Source organism: Vicugna pacos, chromosome 11 (genome assembly GCF_048564905.1).
Source record: "Vicugna pacos chromosome 11, VicPac4, whole genome shotgun sequence".
In the NCBI taxonomy this organism is placed as follows: domain Eukaryota; kingdom Metazoa; phylum Chordata; class Mammalia; order Artiodactyla; family Camelidae; genus Vicugna; species Vicugna pacos.
The window spans coordinates 99,376,064-99,398,530 of NC_132997.1; the positions used below are offsets into that span (position 1 = coordinate 99,376,064).

The 22,467-nt window shown below is 52.7% G+C and overlaps 1 protein-coding gene across 3 annotated transcripts in view; it reads left to right on the plus strand.

Moving 5' to 3' along the window:
* The window catches only part of MGMT (O-6-methylguanine-DNA methyltransferase), a 235,155-nt gene that overhangs the window by 20,142 nt on the left and 192,546 nt on the right, over nt 1–22,467 (plus strand). Inside the window, exon 2 of one of the 3 annotated variants that reach the window (XM_072972120.1) lies at nt 1,193–1,242. The exons of the other annotated variants lie outside the window; for them this stretch is intronic. The gene's annotated coding sequence lies outside the window, so the exon portion shown is untranslated. The remainder of the gene's footprint in view (nt 1–1,192; nt 1,243–22,467) is intronic. 3 annotated transcript variants of the gene reach the window in all.

Consider the following 22,467-nt stretch of genomic DNA (forward strand, 5'->3'; position numbering starts at 1 on the left):
AAGTTTTGAAAATTCATTAAACATGAAACCCTTTTAAAGGTCTGATTGTGTACATATCAGGGGTCAAACAGTATTCGTACTTAGAGGTGTGGACAGTCAAAAGCTTTATTAAAATGTTACGTATCTTTATGCAGACTGAGTTATTTAGGAGTGCAGACTTGACTCGTATTTCATGAACTTTTTTTCCTGGAATTGAGTTTGCTGGTGGGAAAGGACCATCAGTCTCAGCTGATGGAAATCAAACTTAGCATCGTCAGTTTTCATCAGGTGGAGACTGAGAATTGTTGGGCATCTTCATGAGGAGTCTGGCTTTAGTTCTAGGCAGCATTCAGATGCCGGTGCCGGATTCCCCGCGCTCCTTCCTGGCTGTGGCAGTTGGGTGATGTCCTGGGGTTGCTGTGAAGTCCGAGCAGCCTCTGTGCCTCACTTGGAGGCTCCTTCTCTGGAGACTCACCTGGACCCGCAGTGGATGTTCGGCGGTGTTTGTTACTGCAGAGTAACCAGGCCTTCTCTGACCAGCACAGTGTGGAGTGTGACTGTGTCTGGGCGATAGTCCTCGTCCGGCCGAAGTGTAGGCTTGCAAGTATGTTGCATTTGACCTTGAATGCCACCTGCCGCTGATGTGCTGTGCCCCTGGGCTAGTTACTCACCCTCTCAATCTGTTTTCTCATCTACAAGTAATTTGCTCTACCTTCAGTTTGCTGGAAGGAGTAAATGAGATAACGTATGTAAAGCACCTGGCCCCGTGCCAGGCATACGCAGGTAATAAATTCTGTTCCTACCCCGCTAGGCCCTGTTGGCATGGGGTCGCCTATGTCAGCCTGCAGAAGTGTTCTTTTTCTGGGGTATTTGCTTTTGATAAAAAAGGAAATAAATAATCACCTGGTTATAGTATTTTGCCTTATAAAGGGAAGTTAAAACAAGGTATGGCTAACGTACAGCAGAGGTGTGGCTGACGTGGTGGCCGTCCTTCCCTAAGGAAAGCTGCAGCTACATCCCAAGGCCACTGTCCCCTAAGGCCATGTGAAGATGTGCGACTGGGGCCCGGGCCACCTGCCTTCCTACACGGCCTGCGTGACTTCAGTGCTCCCTGTCACCTGTAATCCACTTAGGGAAAACCAGTGTGGGGGCTTGAGGATTTCTCCCTTTATTCTTGTCTTTAAAACCAAGTTACATTCTTTTTTTTTTCAAGCAATAACCTTTGGGAGAAAATGAGGACTGGATAACCGAGGCAGCGACACGGTAATGCACTGACCGTGAGTGTGCAGTCTTCCCCACGCAGGCAGCCGGACCCAGACAGCATAAAAAAGCATGTAGCCCAGAGATGCACTTTTTCTTTTTACGACTGTCCTCTGTATCTCATTTATATTTAAAACTGAGTTGACGAATGTGAATAGAGATATTTAGAGTTACTGTGAAGTCATCTTGTGGATGTGCGCGGACTGGACCTCGCAGTGTGAAAGGGAGAGCAGCTAATGGCTGCTCTCATACTGCTTGGAATTTCCCGTTTTTATTATCTTCCGGCTTCTGTTCTTCAGGTGTGTAGCTATTTTCGTATTATGAAGGATGATGGATGAGGCTGGAAAGTTTCTTTGGAAGCACTTCTGATATTGTGCAATGCACTTGGGGGTCAGCTGCACTTGACTGATGCGTGATTTATCCCGTGTCCCTGCCACTTCCCGAGATAAAGCTGCTGTTTTATCAAAAATGCCAGCAACTGTGATTTAGAATTTATAAACCTCCGTTTTCAAATAATTGTTCTGATTACTTTCTGCCTTGGCAATAAAATGATAAAGGTAATTGCACACAAATGTGAGATAGCACCAAAATACAATAAAATTAACCTGAATTAGCTTGACTTGTCGATGAGAAGTATTTTTGAAATGTAGTGTTGCAATAAGGGAGGGCGATATTATAGCTGGAAGGTGAGTTATTGCCGTAATGTAATACTCCTTGAAATTTAAAAAAGAGACTGTTTCTGTCGAGGGTGATTGTGCTTTTGAAATTAAGTTGAAGTGAATCTCATAATTGGCCACAGTAATGCATTTTGGAGGTAATATCTTTTATTGTGTTATGCCTAGTTGCATCACCTCTTATTTAGCGGTTTCTGGCCTCAGATTTTCTAATGTTCGGGTAGAAGCAGGCTTGGAATTCTGTCAGATACGGGGGCTCAAATGTTGTATTCTCTTTTTGAGCATTACCCCTTGTCTGAAAGTTACAGAATGGAAAAAAATACATATTTGACCAAATCATTTAGATATCAAAGATTAAAAATTATAGTTAATTTTTAATAAGTTTAAACAAGTTTCTTATCAATGTGTTTTGCTTCCCGGTCTTGGCACATGTGCTGGGAATTTCTGCTGAAGCCTCAAGGTTTTGAGCAGGGCCCACCCCATGCCCCCTTTAGGTACACATGGTTTGTAGCCGTCCCTTCCCGGTTCTGAAATGAAATTCATGGGTCACATCTACCCACATTAACTATTCAGGAACAACTTCAAGCTGTGAATAAACAGGCAATAATTTATAAGAAAATTCTATGTTTTTGGAACGGAAAATCTCAGGCAGGGGTACCCCAGGAGCACGAAGATGTAATCGGGTGTGCGTGCCTGGAACACAGTGGCTATGCACAGAGCCGGGCAGTGCGGTCAGTGGTGATTCACCGTCTGGCATTTATAACCATGATTTTGCCGAAATGCTGGACAGCTGTTTGTAAAGTTCCAAAGAAAATGGGGCCCATCTTTCCCCGGAGTCGCTGAGGGGCTGCACTCCTGGGAAACCCTGTGGGTGGGAAAGCTGCACAGAACATTGTGCGTCCAAGGGAGCCAGGCTTTAGGTTTGGGTTAGTTTTAGGCTTGGGTGTGTAGACACAGGACGCAGGACCACTGACCCACTGTTGTTCAGGACAGTCCCACGTGTTTCACAGGCACCCTCCCAGCGGGGGCCTGCACGTCACACGCCACCCACAGGGGCAGCTGAGATGCAGGTTTCTGGGGTGGGAGGGAGCCGGGAGGGAGTGTGCCCAGGCAGTGATCGCACCCTAGTGCCCTCCACCACCCTTTGGACCTCCGTCCAGTCCAGGCTTGTGGGGAGGGTGGGTTTGGGGATTTTTTTCTTTCTTTCTGACTTGGTAATTTGTATGACAATTTAGCAAAGACCCTGGAAGATGCTTTGGGAAAACACCAAGTTTGGAAAGTGTCACAGACTTAAACCAGCAGTGCTGATGATCTGGGGAGGCTAACGGTGGTCTGCTGTTTTCCTAAAGAGAAGGCAGAGTTGGGAGCAGATATGCCTAGGGAAAATAAAACTAGTGAAATCTCCCCCAAAATACATAACCAATGGGAAATTTTCCAGAAGCAGTGGAATTTGGAAAATTTAAGTGAAATCAGGGGCTTCAGTGGTAGATAAGCCTCTCCTGCTGGCCCTCTTCTGTTTTCTAGTCCGTTGATAAGCGTATTCGGTTATCTTAGCCTGCTGGCTTCCTTGGTTTAGACAAAAGTGAAAACAATGCAATGCGAAAGGGGCTTAGTGACTTGCAGCCTCGCTTGCCTTTTCTGCATCAGAACACAGGCCTGTGAGATACCAGGTACCACGCAGTGTGTTCTCGTTAGGGGATAAACATCATATAAAATAAAATGGAGTATTTTTTAAATTTTTTAACATTTTAGCTTCAGGCTGAAGTTTTGGGGCTGCAGAATCACCATGGAACTCAGTTACGCGGCTGTTCTCGGTCTGAGTGTGGGCACATTTAAACTCCTCACTTGCTCATTTGTTTATTTCTTGGGGTATAATTGACATATAACATTACATTAGTTTCAGGTGCACAACATAATGACTTGATACTTGTATATGTTGTAAAATGTTCACCACAATAAGTCTGGTTAACATCTGTCTCCACAGTCGTCGTCTATTTCTTTTTTTTTTAATTGAAGTATAAGTCAGTTACAATGTGTCAGTTTCTGGTGCGCAGCACCATGTCCCAGTCATGCATGTACAGACATATATTCATTTTCATATTTTTCATTTTGGTTACTATAATATATTGAATATAATTCCTGTGCTATACAGAACTTTGTTTTTTAATCTATTTTATATGTAATAGTATTTACAAATCTCAAATTCTCAGTTTATCCCTTCCTACTCACTTCCCCCCTGCCGGCCCCTCCCTGAGAAGCCCCTGCGTGGAGACCCTCAGTCTCGTGTGAGGCCGTGTAGGAAGCCTCTGCATGGTCTTCTTTCGAGGGTCTGGGGGGCTGGCCCCGCGGGGAATGCCCGGAGGGAGGGGGAAGGAGGGGAGTGTGAGGGAAGGTGGACGGGAGGCGAGTGAACGATACACGGCGTGTGTCGGGAGGTGGGGAGACAGGGCTTGTGCTCTAGAACGAGACGGTCCAGCAGGTGCTGCCCTGGAATTTGGGAAAGCAAATGACATAGGCATCTCCGGCCAGATGGTTCTTCTGACCGAAGAGCAAAGGTAATATTTTCTGTCATGGAGAAGGTTTGTGGCTGTTGCTAATTATGCATTTCAAAGTACAGCGAAGTTTTGTGAAATCAGACCATTTGACGGGTTGTTTCAGGAAGGGAGCTCTGATTTGCGGAGATGGTCGTGCAGTTTCCACGCGAAGCCATAGTCCTTGTCTGTCGTTTGACTCGACAGGGTTCTGTGTGCTTTTTCCTCTGGGCTTAAAATTTTTGCCTTTCCTGTGTGAGATGTTGATTGTTGCTGCCCCAAAGTGTCTGGAATATGTATGGCTTTAAGCTGTGGGATCAGATTTGCGCTTGTGAGGGTTTAAGTTTTACTGCGTTCCTACCGCGTGTGCTTCTGTTCACACGTGACACGTGGCAGTTCCTGCTCCGCGAGACCACATTCAAAACTGCATCTTCCTTACACACCCAGGCCCAGGCACCCAGCATACCTGTGAGGCCTTCCTCCTTTTTGTTGGCTCTTTCTCTTTCTGTTTGCCTGGCACGTGCCTATTTCTTTGTACTCTCATGTTGTTATTTCTATACAAAAATCGTCTTTTATCAAGTAGAAAAAGCTTGACAGTCATTTTAGCTCCAGGTTGTTTAAAGTTGATGGAGTGACTGCATGTTCGGCTTAGATGTTACTGTACAGTGATTCAGATACTGTAATTGCTGTGTTATGTTTTCCACTTGATCCGGAGGTGACTGCAGACAAGTAATTCTACTCTGCCAGACAATTTATTTCTCTAATCATTATCTATTTGGCTTTTCCTTGGGTATGTATGATTCTCGGATAGAAAGTCTGCTTGGTTCACTGAAATACATACGTGCGATACTTAAACATTTTTGGAAGTTGACGTTGTGAGCGCAGGGTCTCGCTGCATCGCTGGGGTGGGGCCATGGAAGGACTGAGTGCACCGCAGAGTCACGGTGGCGGCGGCCGCACAGAGGGCCTGGCGATGCCCTTTGGAGAAGTATTTCAGCTGGTAAAGAACACAGTGGCACCACGTATCTTGGGGAAGACACTGGAGCTGATGTGTGAGAATGGGTGAGATACTGGGCATATTGGAGCTACGGCTAGCAGATCTGAAGTTCCATCATAAATCATATACTTGCTGCTGCTTTCAATGAGTTTAGTCATTTTATTGATCTGTATCTCATATGAGCCAAGGAAGAATTTTAGGAGGTTCACAGACATACACATACTTTTAAAAATGAAAAATGCATAAGAAACAGATGAAGGAATTAGCCCAGGAAATAAGAGCAGGGAAATAGAGCTGGTATTCCAAACACAGGGCACACCTTTTCTATAGAATGGCTCAGAATGGGCCAGGAATTCAACAGTGAGCTTCCTGGTGGCCAGAGCATTGATGGGATCCAGATTACAGGCTGTAAGCATCACGTGGGTTTTGGCCTGACTGTTGTAACAAAGCCACATTCACCTGGCTGTCAGTGTTTTAGAGTGAGATGGAGATCTTCTCCAGAGATACTCGGGGCTCAGCGTACACAAAAGGCAGCGGACGTGGCTCGTGGGCGGCTTAGAGCCCTGGAGCAGGGACGGGACACAGTGGGTCTGGACAGTTCTGGAACTGCCGGCAGCATCAGCACGACCTGGAACTGGTTGGAGCCGCAGACCCCTGGGCCTGCCCTCCCTGCATCCCCGACCCCGTGGCTGGCTGCCCCAGAGGGACTGGGCTCTTGGGTGCAGGCCTCCCCCAGGCTGTCCCTCCTCACTGGGTCTGAGTCTGGCCGTTGTCTTCCCAGGTCAAGGATTTAAAGCAGGCTCTGTCCTGGCGGTGCGGCTGGCGAGAAAGGGCAGCGAATTCAGTTTACCGAGCGTCTGCTCTGCAGGTACTCTGTGCCAGGTACTCGGGGAGGCAGAAAGCAACGAGGCCTCATTCTGCCCCGACAGACCTACGGAGCGGGGGCAGCCAGGGGTTGGCCGCAGTCCCCGGATTTCGTTCACCTGAGCTGTCATTTGCTCAGTTTCCCACGTTTGTGGGCTGTCTGCAGTGATGCTTACTTAATGTTTTCTTTATATCGGTTTAGCTCTAATTTAGACACCTGCTTTAGCCTTGTCCTAAGGAGTTCCAGTGAAGACAAGGGTTGGATGCATTCACTTTATTTTCTGTTACATGTTGGTTTAATCCATAGTTAATAAACTTGCATCTGAACTAATCTCACCCCAGGCCAGCCCTCTGGAGTCAGGCAGCCCCACGCGTCACCCACCAAGGGGCTGTGGAAAAGTCGCCTTCACGTCTCCCGCCTCGTGTGGCTCGTCCTCGGACGTGGACGCACCTAACCACAGCACGCGTGAGGGCTGGAGGGGACGCCCAGGAGAGCCTGGCACACGGGAAGGGCCGGGACCGTCGGGGCAGGACTGGTCCTGTTACTGGAGTGAGTTGTGGGCTAGTAATGCAAACAAAGAAACATTGCTGAGTTACAGTCTGTACACCGCTCAGTGTCCTAAATGGAAGACGTGCGTTTGACCACTCGTAACACAGGCGGGCGAGGCGGGCAGGACCCGGAGCCCTCGTGCGTTGTTGGTGGGCACGTAGCCGGGGCGGCCTCTCGCCAGGTTACACGCGGCCTTGCCGTGTAAGCCCGCAGGTCTGCCCCGAGGCACGTACCCAGCAGAACCGGAAGCGGGGACTCGAGCGTTTGCTCGTACACCAGTGTTCCCAGCTTTGTTCACTGTAGTCAAACACGGGAGACTGTCCAGGTGCCCATCAAGGAGTGAACGGACAAACCACAAAATATGGCCCATCCATACAGGGGAATGTTACTTGGCCTTAAAAAGGAAGGGCATTCCAGCACAGGCTACAACACAGGTGAACCTTTACACGTGATGCCATTGAAACAAGCCAGACACAGAGGGCAAGTGCTATTACGGTTCCATTTACATGAGGTGCTTAGAATAGATTCCCAGAGATTAAAGCAGATTGGTGGTTTCCAGGGCCGGAGGGAGGAGGAGGCAGTATTCAGTGGGGACAGTTTTTGCTGCAGATGATAAAGTTTTGGGTAGATGGTCACACAACGTTGTGTAAGTCTTTGATGACACTGAATTGTACGCTTTTAAAATGATAAACAGGTCTTTTACCACAATAAAAGGGAAATGTGTCTGATAACGTGTAACCAGAGGGAAGGTCTGACACATGCTTGGTCACTGACTCAGCGTGGCCCGTCCGAGTCTCCTGGACCCACACCTTGCGAGCCACCCCGGGCAGGAAGGCGCCGGGGAGTGCGCTGCTGTGTCTGCGCGAGGGAAGGAGCCGTCGGGCGGGGTCTTCCTCAGAGGCAGGTCCAGAAGCTATCCCAGCTTCAGTGTTCAGTGTAGGGAAAAGACGAGACACAAAACATCTTGACTTTCTAGAGGAGGCTGTAAACCAGGGAAGGTGACAGTCCAGTGTTTTCATCTGGATGCTTGTCGTTCCCTTGACGAGTAAGTTTGTGTTTTCTTGCTTCCGGACAGGTAGCTTCCAGACCCCGCCCCGCTCTCACCTCTGTGCCCTCGACAGTCGGCGTGCTCTAAACCTGGCGGACAGTCTTGTAGGAATGGAGGAAACATCTGTATCTTAAAAAGAAATCCTTTTTTAAGATGTTAAGCGTTAGCTTGCTTGCTAACAGAGTAGGTTCTTAGCATTTTTAAAAAGTAGTTAATTAATTATCAAAGCGTTTTTTATTCTGCTACAGCCTGGATTTTTCTTCTAATTAAAGTTACCCTTGAATTTAACATTGCAGATCTGTAAGATTTTCATCTGTAAATATTATTTGAAGAATTGAATCTGTTGTAATTTAGATAAAATGCATCAGCTAAATTTTGTAGTAACAAGTTTTACATTTCTGCTAGTTTTTGAAACATGCAATGGAGATTTTCCTCATGGTAGTGGGAAGATATGGGAGAGAGATGATTACATTAATCAGTTATTTGAACAAAGATCGGGTGTAGCTTACATATGATTTTGTAATAATCCCTTTTTCCAAGGAAAAATATTTGCACACTACTTAGTCATCGTGTCATTTGTAGATAAATTGGTTGTGGGTTGGTCTTTGTTTTTACTGACACGCACATTCTGCGTGTAAATGTGGATTTCATGTATACTTCGTGCGTATCACAAGTGTCTGAAATCAGATAACTTGAGCAAAAATGATTTTTCTATATTAAACATGAAATTTCATTTGAACCTAGTTTAATTGGTGCTGTCATCCTCTTTTGCCTACTGTGAGCAGATCCCGGTACCCAGAGATGGCCCAGTCCGGGCAGCCCGGGATTTCCCGAGCCCGGCCAGTTCCTGGGGTGCCGCCCGACTCCATCCTGTCCCGTCGGCTGACCAGCTGGCCGGGGAGGGAGGAGGTTGGATCTGCCCCTTATTTGCTGCTCGGTTCCCACAGTGGGTGAGGGAGGGGGAGGAGTAACTCGGGACCAGAGGGGTAAAGGTGGCTCAGAGGCTTTGCTGTGTTGTGGCGTGTCGTCTTTTCTTGGAGCACACATGTGCAGGGCAAAGGCGAGGCCCACGCTGCTTCCTCAGCCACACGCTACAGCCCAGGCGTGAGGAGCAGAGGGGGTCCTGGTGCCCCCCAAGAGCTCGCAGTACAGCTGGGAGATGGTTCCAGCAGGTGAGGCGTGTGTTGCTGAGTGGAGGGGACGGGGGCCTGATTGCCTGCTGGTGACGGCATTGCTGTCCCTCACCCGAGGTGGGCCCTGGAGCTGCGATGGGGGGCTTCCCTAGAGGACCACGTGCCCCTTTGGATAAACTCTGCAGACCGCCTGGGGTGCGGGTGGAAGGCAGTCCTGTTGCTTTATAGCCCTGCGTCGGGGCAGTCCTTGCGCTGGCTAATGAAGAGGAAGTCGGTGCTGTAGGAACAACTCCAGTCCCCTGGGCAGGGGTGCGTGTGTGGGTGGGAGCGCAGGACTGCTGGTGCCCGGGGTTCTGGATCTGGACCAGTGCTGTGTGACCTCCCGCGTGGCCGGCATTTAAGCCAGCGTTTGGGACCTTGACTGTTGAAACATCGTGTGGCTGGAGTGACATCAAAGGGTAAACATCCAGCACAGGAGTGGGTCTATAGGGGGTGAAGGCAGGTGTGCCCTGCAGGACGTTCCTGAGACATGGGGTCACCTGGTTGACCGGAGGGACCCTCTGAGGGACAGCTACATTCTTGCAGACGGAAGCTTGATTGTCTCTGCCACCACCAAGAAATCCACAGTGAGTGAAAGAGCGAAGCGGGTGTTCCTCGAAGGGTCTTTTCCTTTCCTTTCCTTTTCACTGGTGAGTGATGATCATCCGGATGGGATGTGTCCTCATGTCCCATCCGGACTGCTGGACTATAATGGGGGGCACGAAGGACTGTCTCGGTACGTCACTCATTTTCTCCCCATTTGGAAACTGAACCAGATTTTCACTATTATTCTGATGGGTCACTAAAATTATACACACCCCTAGCAAACGTGGAAGGAAGCCCTAAGTGAAAGTGGAGACCTTTGCAATTTACGGAGCATCAAAATGTCGATGACAGCTGTCGAGGTTGGAAACTCTGCCCCAAGTGGCATTATTGGTGGGACTTCAGTGAAAATCAGCTGGTGCCCGGCTGCCAATCCGCTGTCTGGCGTTACCCACGCGTCCCGCCGAGCCTCGGGAGGCGGGGACTTGCTCCCACACCATCCTTGCGCGCACTTTGAGTTACCGGCATGCCACTCCGGCGTGGCTCCCGGCCGCCGCCTCCCCCGGGCCTGGGCCGCAGAGGCAGCTCCTGCCGGGCCTCTGGAGCACGTGTTCGCGGTGTCCTTGGCGCTGCTTTGGGTGGGGGTGGTGGCTCCCTCCACGGATGCCCCGAATGGGGGCGGGTGTTGTTAGAAGGACACGTGTGTGAGGGGCCCTGGAGAGCCAGACGCCCAGCCTCAGGTGCATGTCCTGAGCCTCCTCCACTGTCCCATCCACGTCCACCCCTGCTGGCCTCTCTGCCGCCCGGTGACCCTGCCGCCTGGCCCTGTGACTGGCACCGGCCGCTCCAGCAGCTCCCCCTCATTTTACCTTTTGTCTGCTAAGTGCCTGGCCTCCATGTTGCTTTTAAATCCACGTGAAGGAGACGGGGATGCCAGCGCTGGTGCACAGCCCGCTGACAGTGGCCGTGGGCAGTGCTGCCTGGGACTCGGGGAGCCCTGACTGAGTCGTCCACGTGGGGGTCCCGTTTACTGAGGAGGAAGCAGAGCGGGAGAGCTCGCGTGTGCTCACGGCCAGCAAGTGCCCCCTCTGCTTTTCTCTGTCTAGGCCCAACTCCGTCCCGCCCGTACCCTGGGGACAGCATGTTCCCAACTCTAACTAAAGCACCACCGCCCAGAACTGGTGCCGAGGGGCCGTCCCCCTTTAGGTTTCCCGCAGCTTCCTCACAGGGTGGACTGTTTCTTCGTCACCTAAAGTGAGGACAGGCCCCTGTGCAGAGGACGCTTCAGCGGGTGGTGTGTGATTCAGTGATGTCTAACCTCCCTGGGCTTCAGCCCTGTGCATCCCACTGCAGGGGGTGCCCTCTGCGCCCTCGTGGCCAAGGCAGCTTTCCTGTGCCGAGTCAGCAGGCCGGAGACGCCGCGGTCCCAGGGTTTGATGTGGGAGTCCAGGCGCTGCCCCTGGGCCTGGTGCACACGTGCCCCAGAGGGACTGAGGTCAATGCCCTGCCTGACAGTCTGCTTACAACAATGGACAACAAAGAAAACCCCTCCTCTGGGAAACCTGCCGTCTCCCTGGGCAGCATTTCACTCTTCACTTCTTAATGGATCAAGTACACGAGGATATTTTATAAATTTTAAAGGGCCAGACACACATGGGCAAAAAGGCCAAAGTGCCTTGTGCAAGCTCGCATGCGTTGTGGAGGATCGTGGCTCTCTGCGTGGTCTGTCCCGCAGGGAGTTCCCGCCGGATTCTTTGTTTCCCGGGACCGGCCGTCCGGAGGCGTCACCTGAGGCTGTGCTGACTGACTGGCCACTGTGACGTCATCCTTCCAAAGCCCGGGCTGCTGTAAATTATGTTTTAAATGGTGTAATTAAGAATTTCAGACGACTGAACTGTCTTTGAGGGGAAGAATCTGTCCCCTTCTCCAGAGAGATAATTAGTTCTTAGAGTATATAGTTGTTGAAGAATTTACTGTGAAGTAAAAGACTGGTATTTTATTCTTGCATTTATTAGTATTTAATCAAACGGAAAGTGCACTTTTGGTCTGGAAATCTTGGCTTCAACGTTAGGATTAGACTGAATTATTGTTGAAAGAGTAAAAGGTACAGAATTATATGTTCAAGTTATCAAGCCACTGATAGGTTTTGGGCACGACGTAGCTAATGCAGGGCTTAGAATTTCCTGCCTCGGGTTAATCATTCGGAAGCAGCACGCACGTCGGTGGCTGGTGGCCTTGTTGTGGGGATGGCGTCCGTCCCTCCAGGAGCCTTGTGCCGCCAAGGCTGGCTCGTTCCCGGCCGCCGGAGCGTAGCCGGAACATAAGGCTCTTCCATTTGGGACACCCAGTCATAAATCACGCCACGCTTCTACCCGAGAATCCTTCACCACAGACACCGTGAAACTTATTCTTTATTACGGATCAAGAAGACTTAATTCCGTGGTCCTCGGTCGGGGCCAGGCTTGAGCCCTCCTGCAGACTAGCGGCTACTCTTTCTAAGCCAGTACTTAAGACATTCCGGAAAAATTTGTAACCACATCTTGCTTGACGTTGTGGTGTCAAGATAAGGGCGTGAGCACGTGGGATCAGAGGGGCCTTAAGGTTTGTTCATGAGCAGGTGGGAGGGAAGGATCCAGCGGCGCAAAGCCGGGGCGCCTGATCATCACTCCACTCACATTTAGGGCGGGAGGAGGCATGCTCTTCCTGCAGTGGACTGGCGGGTATTTCTGGCTTTTCAGGTTCTACGGTCTCGTCACGACCACAGCTGACCCTGGACCAGCCTGGGAGTGGGGCACCAGCCCCCTGCATGTTTGAAAATCCGGGTGTCACTGATAGTCCCAGTCGGCTCTGTGGTTCTGCAGCCGGGGACTCAGCCAAGCGCAGATCACGCATCCTCCTGCGTTTACTGTTGACAAACGCCCGCGTGTCAGTGGACCTGCGCGGTTCAGACCCGGGATGTCCGAGGGTCAGCTGTGCCGACAAGAGCTACTGCCACAGGACACAGTGAGCCTGGCCACCTTCTAGTGAAGCTGTATTCGAGACTGAAATTGGAATTTCATATCATTTTCACGTGTCAGGATGTGTTTCCTTGGACTTTCCCCAACTACTGAGAAACGCCCTGCACCCCGCCCACCCCTGGTTGTTGGCAGGCGCTCAGGTGGCCGAGCTCTGCACCCGCAGGTGTCCCAGCTGCTCAGGTCCGGCTCAGGCGCATCCTCTAGAACGTGCGGATCCACCCAGGGAAATGCTGATGGGCGGGGGGGGGGCAGGCTGCTTCTGGGCCAGTGGGTCCTGGCAGCCTCCTGGCCTTGGGCGGGGCACAGTTCTGTAGGCCTCCCCAGAAGCTGCCGTTGGTTCACATCCCAAGTGTGGGGATGCTCTTCCAGGCCATTTGCTGGCGCTGTCTCTTGAGGATTTCAGCGGAACCTGTTACAGAATCTGGATCTCACTGTACACACCGGGCTGGATGAATCGGTGCAGACAGATTTGGTGACTGAACCTGGGGAAAGGGTTATAGTGATTCCCTTGTGTAAGCTGATTCTGTCACTGACACACAAGCGCACGTTTTTAACATCCAAATTCTATCCATATGCAGGTGGGAGACTTTATTAACTAGGACTTTTCCCCAGGGCTTGATTGCAAACAGGCATGTGATGCTTCGATACTGCGGGGGCTTTACTGGGGTGGGGAGGACTGTGAATCCCATCTGCTGTGGGGAAGAGACGTTTGGGAGCTTTGCACCTTGCACCGTCCGGCTGGTCCAGGAAGCATGTGCTCCCCCAGAGTCCCGTGGTGACCGTAGGCAGGCCGCCCTGTGCTGCTCTGAAACAGGGGCCTCTGGGGTCTGGCTGCTTTGCCTCGTTGGGCAAGTTGTGTCTCTCAGATTCTCCCACGTGTTCCAACATGTTACTTATTCTCTAAGAAGTCAGCCAAACGGCCCCGCTGTAGAGGCTTGTAAAGAAGGTTATTTTCTGCCGTGACGTATTTAAGCTGAAGCTTCCCAGGGCGTGCCAGGTCTAAGGGCTGACACTTCACGCAGAGCAGCAGCAGCCGCCCCTTTGCTCCTCCGGGACGGGCTGTCACCAAGCGGCCCGGGCTTCCCAGTGCCGGGACGCAGGAATGCGCGCAGGCTGTGAGAGTTGTGCTCTTGGCAGAGCGAGCCGCAGGGCCCGTGCGGGGGGCCCCGGGGGCCAGAGCTCCCCGATCAGACCCCGCGGTCAGGGCAGCGCTCCCACCTTCCTGGAGATGGCTCCCTCGTCGCTGTTGGCAACATACGCAGCTCAGGGGTACTGGACAGTGAGGGAGAATATGGTATTTTTCATGTTTTCCCTTCACAGTGAGCTATACGCGGATTGTCCTGGGTCCTCCCTGCAGTCCCGTGGCCAGGAGTGACGCAGGGCTGCGGTGAGGCCGGGGGAGGCCGGGGCCTGCGCATCAGCCTGCCGGTCGGGTCCTGAAGGCGGGTGTGGACCCTGCGCCGCAGGGCGTGTTCCGTGCGGAGGACACGGGGGTTCCCAGTCCATGCTCGGGGGGCAAGAGTGGGACTCGGGGATCCCCATGGGGCTCAGGCCCCACGTGGGGCCCAGGGTTCCCTGCATCGCGGAATCTGCCGCTCTCCCCACGGTGGCTGAGAACACAGAGGGGCTTTTAATAGTCAGAGGACCTGGCGGAGCGGGGCTGTGGGCTTTGAACCTGCGAGGAGGTTGCACCGGGTTCTGAGTGGCAGGTTCCGAGGTGCACGCTCCTGCTCGGGTCTGGCTGCGGTTGCCCGGCCTGGTGTCCCCTGCGCTGCCCATGAGCCCGCGGGGAGGCTGGTCAGGTCCCTGTGTGGTCCCACCCCCAGCAGACCTGCCCCGTTGTGGGCACCACTCACCCCTGGGGAAGGAGCTGTGAGCAGGGAGTGGGGGGCGCAGGGCCTGGGAGCCGCGCAGTCACCAAAGGCCGAGACCAGACCAGAGCTTCAAGGCCTCCTGCCCACTTCCCGCCAACCTCATGCCCCTTTCTGGGGACCCAGCGCTGGGGGGTGCTGGGCTGGTTAGACCCCTTAGGACCACACTGGGCCCTGAGGACAGGCTCCGCAGGGTGGAGGTGACCTGCGATGTGCTGGCTTCCCTGGTCCAGGTTCCTGCAGCTCCAAGGGGTGCTTAATGTCCCCCCTGGGTGCTGGCCCCTCGCTGTGCTCAGAGACCCCGGCAGTTTGATGGGCGAGAAGCAGGTGGGAGGGGCCGTTCTGCCAAATGAAGGGTTGTTGGCTGCTGTTCCAGATCCTGCTCTGATGGCTGTCAGTGCAGACTTCACACCCCGCCTCTGATCCTGGGCTCCTTGTGGAAGGTCTGGGCTTCACTTGTTCTTGAAACCTGCTTCCTCTGATCATCTGTGCATCTGGTGTCCTGGCTGGTGACCCATTTGTGGTTAAAGACCAGTTTTTCCTTCTCTAAGTACTCAAAGCTTACTTCCTAAATTGCCTAAAAAGGACTGAAGCAGAATCACCTGAACAAACAGTGCCTTAGAGCGGGACCACTCCCACCTTCTCCCAAAGAGCCCTCAGAGCAGGGGCAGCCGGGTCGTGACCGCCAGCTTCGGAGGGTCTGGGAGCCCAGCAGTGGCAACCCTGCTTACAGTCTCCTCGGCTACCTTAGCGAAATTGAGATTATGGTTTTCCTGTTTTATTGTCATGTTGCTGTAAAATTTTTTTCCTCCACAAAATTCATTAGCCAGCATGGTGTGCAGCGTGTGACTTTGTGTGCACTGGCCCCCACCATGTGTGCTGAGCGTGCACACTGAGGTTTGAGCACACTTTGACACCAGTGCCTTCCATTTCACGGAGAGTCTTTGTGTGGGTTTGACTCTGGTCTGCGGTGCTCTGGTTGGGGGAAAGTTTTGTAGGGAGCATTTTAAAGAGATAAGTGACAGTAAGTAGTAAACCTCTAGAAAGGCTTCTGTAGGTCTTACTGTTCGGGGTTCTGGCATCATGTGCCAGTTTTTGGCTAGATCCAAAGAGATTTTAAACTGTTGGAATGAAATGTGAGCAGCAGTCTCACCTGGAAACATTTTCCAAACGTGCTTGAGGTTTCAGGAGGTTTCTGGAGCAGTTTGTCAAACGGTTGATGCACTTGCTCTTTGTGTGTTCTGTTTCTTTTACACACACACACAGGTTTGTATTCTCACTGCCCTGTAACTAACTCTTGTTTTATTACACAGACTTAAAACAGTGTTTGAGCTTCAGAACAGAGAAGTAGTCACCTTCTTGTGTTGCTCAGACTTGGTTTGATAACATGAACAAAAATGAAGAGTTTGGAAAAGAAAACCCAGTTTTATTTTAAGTATAACTTTTAAATGTCGTCAGTGCCTGTTTTTGTGTAGAAATGGTTGTTTTAAAGACCAGTGGACAAGCTTCCTTAGATGTCCCTCTAAGGTGGCGGCTCTGACGGGCAGATGTTTTCACGTCTGTTTTATAAGGTGCGCTCTTCAGGTGACGTGGGATGCTGAGACGCACGTGCGTGTGGTGCTGTGGCGGCCGTTCTCCACCCTGGCCCCGAGCCCCCCAGCCCTTGTTAGGTTCTTCACAACCAAGGCATCGCTAATCAGGAAGTTGCTCAGCAGGGCTGTGTCCAGTGATCGTAATGAAAGAGGCACAGGTCCCAGACCCAGGGCGTCCGTGTGTAAGCTCAGAGTGGGGAGAACGTGGCATTTGTGGGATTCCCATACGAGCAGTTTTTGGTTTGGAAGTTTAGCTGTGTAACTGATGCAGAATGGCTCCTCCCTTTGTGTGCCCGTGGTTGGGTTCACGGAAACTCAGCAGCAAGCAGGGAGCACCATTTTCCTTATGGGTCAGCCCCACAACAGGAGGCTTTGAATGATTCTTTTCTTAATTAGTAAACTTTATGTTTTTTAGAGGAGTTTTAGGTTCACAGCAAAATTGAGCAAAAGATACAGAGAGTTTCCTTACACTTCCTGCCCCAACCCATGCATAGCCCGCCCCCCACTATCGCCACCCCCGCCGGATGGTACATTTGACCGTGTTTACGTCTTGCTGGTGCGCTCTCTGTGGGTTTTGACCGTTGTGGTGTCATGTATCCACCGGTGCTTCGTCCTGCACAATAGTCTCACTGCCCTGAAAATCCCGTGCGCCCCTTACTCATCCCTCCCTCCCCCCACCCCGGGAACCGCTCCTCTTTTTACTGTCTCCAAAGAGCTGGGATCCCAGAGTAGGCAGCCTCTTCAGATTGGCTTCTTTCATGTAGGAATAGGCACTTAACGTTTCTTCCATGTCTTTCCGTGGCTGGACACCGCGTTACTTTTTAGCGATGAATAATACACCAGCGTCTGGAGGAGCCGCAGTTTATCTAGCCGTTTTCCTACTGAAGGGCATCCTGGTGGCTTCCTGGTTTTGGCCGCTGTGAAGAAAGCTGCCATAAACACCCGTTTGCAGATTTTTGTGTAGATAGAGAGGGATGTTTTTGCACGACTTTGGATGCACTCTGAGTTCGACATGCCAGATGGCAGCACCATTTTGTTTGGCAAAATCATTTCAACCTAACTGAACCCTTTTTGGTTGTTGGAGTGTATTGAGGAGCCCAGGCTCTGTCTGTCTTTTGTTGCCTGTGACCTGGCAGGTCTGTGCTGGGGAGGCCCTGGCTCATGGCGCAGTGAGCCAGGCCTCAGGCGGCCTCGCCTTCTCCCCAGCAGTTTCCTTCTCGACTTTTACGCCTGATGGGGGTCAGCCCTACCCTCACCCGTCTCCCACCCTCCCTCAGCCCGGTTTCTTACGAGGTGATGGTGTGAATATTTGTTCTCTTACGGGGGTTTGACATGTGTTTCTTTGCTAATTAAGAGAATCCGTCCAGCCCAATGGTTGGGTGGGCTGACCTGAGCGCCGAGGACCAGAGGCGCTTCCCTGACGCGCTCTCCTTGTTCTCTGCTCAGCAGGGAGGTTGTAAAACAGCTGGCTTTCATTTCATGACGGCCCTGTTGGTGTCATGAGGGGCGGAGATGGGTCCTCCCCGCCCCTTGGTCGGTTCTCAGGGTACCAGCGAGCTCCCACTTGGCACACCCAGCTCTGGGAAACACCAAAGCCACCGAGACGGGCGCCCCGGGCAGGCCTGGTGTGTGGCCGTGGGCCCCGAGCCCCTGACCTCCGGGGAGGTGACAGTAGCAAACGTCTCGGCAGCTTGTTTGGACCCTGCTTGTAAGAAGGCAGCCTCTTGACGGGCATTTTCAGTGCGTAGGATACTGATATTGGAAACGGTTAGAAGTGAAAGGTGCAGGATTGATTGTGAAGACAGTTGTGAGAAGGACAGTTTTTAGACAGGTGTGGCCGGCCTGGGAAACTACAAGCAAAGGGGAAAGAAGACAGTTTCTGTTTCTGGATTTCTTGCTTTTCATAATGGGAACCCGGCCTCTGGCGCCAACTGCTTAATTCAGAACATTAAACGCCATTCATGTTAAAAGGGAGATGAAACGAAATTCACTTCGTTTTTCAGCAGTCTCCAAATAGCCATGAAAAATCATTTTTTTCCTGCCACAAATTAGCGTCGGCCACTTTGTGGCTTCAGTGATGACACAGGGGGCCGGCCCCTGGGCTCTGTCAGGCCCTCGGCTGGGGCCACAGGGCTTGCGCTCCGGGAGAGTGGGAGGGGGGAGCCTGGCGGTGCAACCCCGTTTGTGTCCTGAGTGCAGCCTGCGGTCTGGTCCCCGTGAGCGCGGGGAGGCAGGCGGTACCGGACTCTCGGGCTCTGCTCAGGAACGTGGTCTCACACGGTGTGAGCAGCCCCATCTGCTCTCAGTGAATATTCAGAGAGCTGGCTTGTTGGCGCCTCCTCCACAGGACCCTCTAGTCTAGTCCTCAAAGCCCTGAACACTTGGGTTTGGCCCCTGACGACGCACTTTCTCCTTGTCCCCTACCCCGGCGGGGCGCCCCAGGCTTCTGCTCCAGGGCTGGTCCCTCGGGGCCAGTTGGCTGCTTCGGGCAGAAACCTGAGGTCGCTCGCTGCTCCCCGGACAGTCCCCTGGTAAGCAGCTGGTGCTTAGGGCTCATAGATGATTGGGTTTCTTTAAATTTCCCCCTCCACTTTCTGGCTTGGAAACACGGCCAGCTGTTAGCTGAGCGGACTCTTGTCATTCAGCCCCAGGACCACTGCACACATCGTGACCCTGCTCCTCATGGATGTGGGTACAGTGTCCCAGACACAGCGCGCCCCTTCTGTGCCACTGACGTCCTTGGGGTCTCGGTGCTGCCACTGCCCATGCTGGTGCTCGGCGCTCCAGCAGCTGCTGTGGCGGCTGCTCTCGGACCCGGGTCCTCTCCCTTCTGGGGCTGCCGCCGCCTCCATTCACAGACACCTGCATCTACCCCAGCACCCAGGCCTCAGCGTGTGCAGGTCTGCCTGCCAGGGACTCGCCTCTCCTTCACCCTCCCCCGAAAACTCTGACCTGGCCTTTTTATGGCGGCACCTCCTCTAGGAAGCATCAGGTCCCCAGACCCCCAGCTGCAGGCTCCCATAATCCTGGAGTTCTCCTTCTGAGTCCTTACCTCAAGTATGATTCAGTGATTCGGGTAGTTAGCTCATGTGTTCAGTAGGTATGTACAAGCATCTGTGATGCATTCTAAGTGCTAGCATACAGCAGGAGACCAGTTAGAACTACTCCGACTTGAAGAAAACAGGAAATCCTCAGAACACTGGCTTGAAACAAACGGGCTTTCTTTCCCTTGCACAAGGAGAAGTTATCAGCAGACAACACTGCTGTGGTAGTGGCTCACGGTGTCAGGGCTGGGGCTCTCCCGTCTCTTGGCCCTTGCCTCATGTTCACCAGATGGTTGCCACAGCTCCAGGCATCACATCTGCCATGTCAAGGAAGGAAGAAAGGGGAGGAGATGGTGCCAGCCACATAGGATTTTTTTATAAATCAAAACAAGACCTGTCAGCAAACTTCTACTTATTGGCCAGAGTTGTCACAACATTTGCTACCTGTATTGGAGCTTAAGGCAATGCATAGCAAATAAACAAAGTGCATCTAGTGTAATTTCATGTGATCTAAGTGCTATAAAGAATGGGAAAGAAGGGATGGAGGAGCTGGACGATCTCAGGGTTTCTCTGAGATGAGACGGTGCTGTTTGAGCAGGGTTGGGAGCTAAGTGGCAGAGGCCCCAGTGCCATATGTGAAGGGGAGGCACTTCAAGAAGCATGAGCGGCAGGTGCAAAGGCCCTGAAGCAAGAAGGACACCTGTGTGTGTGCGGAGCAGCGAGAGAAGAGTGGATTGGAGGTCCTGGTCAGAGATGAGGTCAGGCAGGAAGGGAGGGCCCCAGCTTGTTGGGGGCTGTTGCGGCTACATGTGTAGGGCCTTGTGGCCAGAAAGAAGGACCTGATTTGTTTTCATGTATCTTCATTTTATTCAACCTTTTTTTTAAACTAAAAAAAAAAAAAGTGTTCATACCTCTGTGTATTTATTTCACTCAGAAAAGTATCAACAGTCCTTTTTTTTTTTACATGTGTGAGCTTATGAGACAGTAGTAAATGCAGAACATTTGCTGTCATCACCTGCACTTCATGTTACACTGGATTTTAATACAATTTTTTATCCTCATAAAAGGAATTCAAGTTTACTGTAGAAAACTCAGAAAATACAGGTAAGAGCAGAAATATTTTAAATAGTTCTGCTGTACCTGTATCGATTTTTCTAAAATGAACTTTTGATTTGGAATAGCATTAGATTTACAGAAAAGCTGCAAAGACGGGGCAGCGCGATTTGCTTTTGGCGGTTGGTTTTTCTCCCCAAGTGCAGCGCGTTTGCCTGGTTCCAGCTGCGAGCCCTCAGCCTGGTGGCTCGTGCGTAAGGCGTGCTCAAGTGTTTTTTAAGCATTTATTTACTAGTATTTGTTCATGGCTCATCCTTCACTCTCCCTTCTGCTCCTGGGCTCTTGGGCTCTTTGTTCCTTGGTGGGTGATCTCCGAGATCTCCTCCGCGACGCTCCACCTCTGTGCCTGCCCGTTCCTGACACGCCTGTCCCAGGGGCCTCGGGAAAGGCAGACCTGGTGGATTTTGCCCTTGTTTGAAGCCCTGGGGCTTCTCAGGGACAAAGCCGGCCTCAAAACTTCCCCTCAGAGCCCCTGGGCCTCGCCACCTGCCTCCCTGGCTCTGCTGCCGGGCTGTTGGCCTCAGCCGCTTTCCCTCGTGCATCCTCCCCCGCCAGCTACTCATTGTCATTCGGGTCTCTGTGCGGATGGCACTTTCTTCAAACCTGTTCATGGCTCTCCCGTGGCAGCTGCCCTCCCTGCCCGGTGGCAGCCTCCCTGTGGGTCCTGCGAGGCTGCCTACTTGGCCCTGGACTTGGCGCTTGGCAGGTGGTGGCTGTGGATATTGCAGAGTCCACATGAGCAAGTGTCTCCACCAGGCCTTGTTCCCTTCTTAGCTCACTTCCTGGGGTCACCACCATGGCCTTCTCCAGGCTGGGGGTAGATGAAACTCCGGGTGGGATTTCATCCTTGGGGCCTGGCAGAGCGTGGGGACGTCGCTGTGGGGGGCATCGGGCAGGCCTGTCACACTCACATGGCTCAGAATCCCATCGGCTTCTTTGTGCCACGTCGTGCACGGTGGCCCCGTGTGTGTTTGGCATCGTTGCTTTCCAGGCAGTGCCTCCCCCAGCCTGTGCTCAGCCGCCCTCACTCCCCGACGCGCTCGCCTGCCTTGAAGCCTCACTCTTCTGGCTCCCTGGTTGCTAGCCTCTATGGGCCCCTCCTGGCGTCTGTGACACCCCCATCTCGTCTGCAGCCCGCCCCTTACCTCTCCGCCCGGCCTGCCAGCCCGCGGGACCTGCCATTTCTGCCCGGGCTTCCCGGCAGCACACACCGCCCGCCTCCCTCACGGCCCAGCGCGCCCGGCCTGGGCCCGCGCTGCCCAGCACACAGTAGGCTCAGTGTTCAGCTGGTCTTTACCTTTGCCCATGGAAAGACTCTGTGCTGAGTGTCCTCGTTGTCCACAGGGAAGAAAGTTGTGCACGGTTTGTGTGGTGTCTCAGATGTCAGCTCTGGCGGGGTTGATAGAAAATTGTGTAAAAATCGCAGCTTTTCTCTTTTGGCAGAGCGCCCGCTGGTGGAAGAGGGTGCGTTATTTCTGACTAGCGCTGGGGCTGCTAATGGGCTTAAGACCCAGAGGTGCTCGTGAAAGTACAGCCCGGCCAGGCAAGGGCCGAAGGAGCCGGGTGTGGGTACCAGGCCTGAGTCTCAGGGGCGGTGGATCAGGGAAACGGAAGTGGGTCTCATCTCTATCCCATTTAACCAGTGAGGAAGTCTAAGCGCCACTTTGTCGGATTTCGCACTAACTGATGACCCACTGGGTGGACGCGGCTGGGACTGACACCTGCCGCTTGTTCAGGACTCAGATTTTGAACTTGCCAGTTGTTCCCATTAAGGGCAGATTGCCTCTTGCTGGTTCTTGGCATGGTTTAAAGGGGGCCTCCCTCGCTTTGTGATTGACGCGGGGTGGCCAAGGCTGGTTCTCAGTGCGATGAGGCAGCCTGTGCTCCGGGCGTGCTTTTAGACCAGGTGGTCCAGGGCCATTGCCCTGTCGCTGGCCACAGGGCAGCCCGGCGGCTTCAAGCCAAGCTTCTCAGTCTTCTCCGTCCAGTGCGGAGATGCCGGAGCTGAGGCCAGGGCGTGACTTGGTTCAGAGGCAGCCCTTCCAGCTCAGGCTGTGCCAGGGTTGGCCGGCAGCCCTCCCCCTCATTCCAGGCTGACAGCCTCCAAAGTGCAGGCTGTCCAGGCTGTGCTCAGAGTCTGGATGCTGGGGTGGCTTGGTGATGTGCGAGGCCTTTCCCCGGAGGAGCGAGGGGGACTGAGCTCTCCAGAGAC